At 34.4% G+C, this 5229-nt stretch overlaps 1 long non-coding RNA gene across 2 annotated transcripts; it reads left to right on the top strand.

Annotated features, from left to right (window-relative positions):
* Window positions 1–1926: 1926 nt before the first annotated feature.
* LOC107956493 (uncharacterized) lies at window positions 1927–4593 on the top strand. 2 transcript variants are annotated; one of them, XR_005930600.1, is made up of 5 exons: window positions 1927–2679; window positions 2820–2985; window positions 3097–3391; window positions 3477–3517; window positions 4459–4593. It is a non-coding gene; the product is annotated as an uncharacterized lncRNA (long non-coding RNA). The 2 variants fall into 2 exon arrangements; XR_001700127.2 differs by having other exon boundaries at window positions 1927–2985.
* The last annotated feature ends 636 nt before the right edge of the window (window positions 4594–5229 follow it).

Here is a 5229-nt window from a genome sequence, read left to right as displayed (position 1 = left end):
GATATTTTATAATTATTTAATTAGATAAATATTACTTTATTAATATTTTAATGAGATATTTTACTAATACTTTATTATAAATAGTTAGTATAAAAGGAGAGGAAGATGAAAAAAAGAAAAAAGAAAAAAAGAAAAAGAGAGGATCCTCCCATCTTTTCAATGTGAGTGAGGGGGAGAGAAGAAGAAAACTTTGTTGTCTTTACAATTTGGTCCTTCTACCAAAAATCCACCATTTTCACCTATAATTAGGGAACTTTCATAATCATCAAGAGAGAAAAGTGATAAGGAGACTATGGAGAATAAGAAAATCACCTTGGATTCAAGAAAATGAAAGTTGGAGGAGAGAGAAAATCAAGTTAAAGTTTGAAATCAATAGAACAAGGTAAGAACATTAAGATTTCAATATATTTTTAAGTTTGATATTATTGAAAAAGCATGAAAATGATGTCAAAGTAGAGTTTTCTTATATAAAGTTTTATGTTCTTGATATGCTAGTGAAGGGAGATAAGAGGAAATGATGAGAAATATTGTAAATAAAGGAAATGAGGGTGTTATAAACTTGGTCATCAACATTTTGCACTAAAATAGTTTTGGACAATAGTAGTAATCTGACTTTGAAAATTCATCAAAAGTTGTATAAATTTAATTAGAGGTTAATTAAAATATTAAATTAAATCCTATTGAGTCTATTTTTACATAGAAGAAATGATGTAAGTAAAAGTATTTCATTTTATGAGATATATGAATTTTTGTGAGCTAAAGTTAGGTTGATTTCGAGTTCCTCTGTTTTGACTTTAAAAAATCATCAAAAATTGTAAAACAATTATTAGAGGTTTAAATTTATATTTTTAAATTCTTAATTAGTCTATTTTCAATAGAAAGAAATGGAAACATCATCCAAACCCCGTACTAAGAGATAATTAATTTTCAGTGAAGAAAGGTCGAAGCTGTCAAACAGTAGAATAGGGACAAATTTGAAGAATTTACTGTACTTATTGGCTAAGTTATAAATTTTGAAATTTTTATATATATTTGAGTTTAGTTTTAAAAACATCAAGCAGATCGTAATTTCAAATTCTGAAGCTTAAGATATAAATATAATTTAATGACTATGACTCAAGTGGACAACTTTGATATGAACACATAAGTAAATAGTGAAATTATAGATAATGTTACATATAAGCATGTTTTATACTAAAAGCTAAAGATTCTAACAAATATGTAAATAAGTGATGTGGAATGGAGAGGAGGAGGAGGAGGAAAAATATATGAATATATATATAGTAGATCAATTTGAAATGTTTCGAAATGGTTGTAGGTAATGAAATGATTAATACATGTGAGTATATTTAAACGAAATGATAATATAATAAGTGAATAATTGTTAATTGATATGATATTGAATTCTTTGTTAAAATTTTATGAAGAATTAAATTGATTGGCACAATTTAGAAATAAATACAAAATATACATAAAATGGGTAAACTAATTTTGCAAAGTGCAAGTCCTCTAATGGTCTTATTTGTAAAACATTAATATTTGTGTTAATTTTATAAACTTTGTTATCTTTAATTGAATATCATGTTTTTATGAGGACTTGAGATTAGAAATAGATGTAAGTGGATGATATGTAAAATAAAGTGGCAATTATGACATCTGAATATGATTTAGGTAATGATATAAAATAAATAAATAAAAATAAAGCGTGAAACTTGTAAGAAAATGGAGACAACGTCATGATGACAAGTTCGCCATGTCATGACGTGGAAACCCCAACATCGCGACGATAATTCAAAAATTTTTATGAACTTTACAATTTGGTCTTTGATCAATTGTGGATGTTTTAATGAGCTTCTTTAACTCATAATTAGTTTTATCATAAATTCAATTATTACTAAAATTACTTAATGATCTACATTAATTAAATAATATGATAAACTGATCTAAAATTTTCAGTAGTTGCTTCGGCAATGAATGCGACATCCTAATGCCTTGACTCGACGATCGAGTCGGGTATGGGGGTGTTACAAAGGTTGTAATGCCCTAAATATTTAGTAATTTAATTGTGAGTTATGTTGCATGTTGGCTTACTTGCTGTGATGGTTAAGGGTCTTGAGTAGTGTGAGAAGTCCTGGGTTCAAACCGAGGCTTTAGCAAAATTTTTGTCTTCTTATTGAATAAACCCTTGCATGTTGATAATGGACTTTTAAATTAAAATAAGTGAAACATGGCAATGTAACGCCTGTCAGCTTAATGGTAAGTGGCGTGTGGGTGTGCCTAGGGGTCTTGAGTTAGAGCTACCCTATGCGCAAGGGAGTAATATTTTGCTGCTCTCGCAAGGTTGGTAGTTGGGGTTGACTGAAACTCTAATGGATGGAGTGTTTGAAGGAGAGTGGTGTGTGTGGCTGGTTGTTAGGGGGGAGTTTGAAAGGAGTTTGAATTGGTGGTTTGAGGGATTTGGGGATAGATAAGGGGAGAGATTTTAGTAGGAAATAGGGGAGGTTGGGGTGTGAGGTAGTGTCATGTCAAAAGTGGGAAGCTTATTGTGCAAATTCGGTCACTTTTGTTCTCAGCACTGAAATAGTGCTAGAGTTTTGGTTCTCTGAAATGATTATCTTTTGTTGTTTTCTTTTCAGGTATTGCTTGTTTGGTGGCCCAATATCAATTGTAACCATTCGGGTATTCTGGTTTTGCTCTCCTATATCGTGTTTTACTTAGTCAACTTCTTCTCTTTTCCTCATCTTTCTCCTCTCAAATATCGGGTATCCTTTTCTTTGCTCACTTTCGGTTTTGTGTGCCGAACACTTCCTTCCTTGTAGCCAAACATTGTTTCGTTTCATCAACCTTCTGCCCAGTCTCCATTGCCGTTTCTTTTCTACCTTCCACTCTCTCAAGTTTTGGTGGTTAACCCTTCCATCTCTTTTTAGATTCGGCTCTCTCCCTCCCTTTCACTCAATCACTTTTGCGTTGGCTAAGCATCGAGTGGTAAGTCTCTGTTGTTTCTATGTATTTTCGATTAGTCTTTCCTTTTCTACCTAAATGCCGATTTTTACCACTTCTTTCTTTTATCATGGTACTTTTTGTTTCGGGTTATAGTATTACTCGAGGAGTGAGGGAGTTCGCTTGGATTTCAAGAACGATCAGAACCTTCTTCTCATCTCTCCTCCTAAGGTAACATTGTTCGTTGGTGTTATTAAACTGATGCACTTTTGGGATTCTTGATCTTGGCCGAATGTCCATGATTCTTGGGTGGTTATGGGATGTTCAACCTTTGTGTAAGCAATATGTTTAATGGGTTCGTTTTTCATGGAGATAATTATCAAGTGGCTGATATTAACTTTTGTCGGCATTCTAAGTGGGCTTAAACCACACTCGTTCAAGCTAAGCGTTAGTACGTAGTCTTTTGAAACAAGTTTTAGTTAGGGTTTCTGTTAAATGCGTATATTAGATTTTGACCGAAGTTTTTGTTGTGTTAGGTGGAGTGCCCGTGGGCTAATTCGCTCGTTTTCGCAACCAGGTGTGTAATCACACTACTTCTATTATGAAACGGCAAAAGCCGGAATACTAGCATCATCGATGCCACATGGGCGTACGCTCACCGTGTGGTCATCTAAACGCAAAAGCGTAAGCATGTGATTGTGGAGACCACCACGAGTGATTTCGTGGGCTTAGGTCGTTTTAGGCCACGTTGGGCCAAAATGGGCCGTGTGGGCCCCACGGGCTCGTGGGCCTCACACTGGTAAACCACACGGATGTGTGGAGATTATTGGGCCGGCTGTGTTGTTTACACGGCCAAGGCTATTATTTGGGCTTCTTGGGCCACACGAATGTGTGAGTCCACATGGGCCATATTATGGGCTTGGGCCCATTTTCACTGTTTAATTATTAAGGTTGCACGGGTCGCACGAGACGACTGTGGACCTATTCTTGGGTCAGTAAGTATAGCTAAACCTTAATTTATGTTATGACTATTATACCTCTATGAGGTAAATGACGAAAATACCCCTTTGTGATATATGAATGATTGATCATGCCATCTTATTTATATATGTACATTTATATTATGTTGCATTGCATGGGGTGGGACATATGATATTGGAGGAAGTGTACCGAAAGGTTAAAAGCCTATTACTGACAGCTCTATTGCAAATACTGTTAGTGACGCAACCAGTACTATATTCTAAAGTGTAGGGATGGATTGGTCAATTTTATCCCCACATGGAGTGTAGGGCTGGACGGAGTGGAGTGTAGAGGATGGATGGGTAGTATCTTTGTATGCATTTCTGATACTGTACTAAAGTGGGCTAAGGCCCACACTGATTGGCTAAGGCCCACACTGATATTGCGACTGATACGGGCTTAGGCCCAGACTGTTCAAAACTGTATGTTTGATTGTTTGATAAATATGGATTACACACTGAGTTTTCATAAACTCACCTTTTCTATCTATCTTTGCAGGTAATCTTTAGGTGGGTTGGAGCTGTGAGGGACTCGGAGATGGCCACACCACTGATTACGTTTTCGTTTTGAATTTTGTAAAATTAGTTTTACATGGGTAAACTTTATGTAATAAGGATGTTTTAAAGTTTTATTTTATTTAGGGATTTATTTAAATTGAGTTATATCTACTAGCAGTAAGACTCGGGTTTTCAAAAGCTAACTGGTTTTCAACTACTATGCCACGTAACTGGTTTCAAAAGCTTCTGCAATAAAAAATGTTTTAAAGCGTAATAACGATTTTGTATGAGACATGTTTTGCTTAACGAACCCGTAATTTAAAAAATAAATTAAATAAGATAGCTTTTCTTAAAGATCACAAACAAGGTTTTAACACAAGCAGACTTTTCTAATAGAACTACGTTTTTCAAAAGTTACTCCAACGTAACATCACATATGTGGCCAAAACGTCTAGGCTAGATTTGGGGTGTTACATTTAGTGGTATCAGAGCTAGGTTACAAAACTCGACTGTGGATTTGGGTTTTTCCTAAAAAAAAGTAAATTGCAAAATAATTTTTAAAATGGTGGAAAATATTTTGAGGTGTTGTTTTCAAAGGTGTGGTTTACCGAGTTTCCGGTGCCGATTCTGTAAGTTCTCTAAAACTACTATTCGATTTGGTTGAAATATAGAGGTTATCGTAAATAATAGACTGTACTGAAAACTTTATTAGGGTAACTTGAAACTGTAGTAAGACTACGATCTGCGAAAACAAATAACTCTGAATTATTGA

Source organism: Gossypium hirsutum, chromosome A07 (assembly GCF_007990345.1).
Source record: "Gossypium hirsutum isolate 1008001.06 chromosome A07, Gossypium_hirsutum_v2.1, whole genome shotgun sequence".
NCBI classification, from domain to species: Eukaryota; Viridiplantae; Streptophyta; class Magnoliopsida; order Malvales; family Malvaceae; genus Gossypium; species Gossypium hirsutum.
The sequence above is the reverse complement of the archived record's forward strand: the minus strand, read 5'-3'. Positions and strand labels throughout refer to the sequence as shown.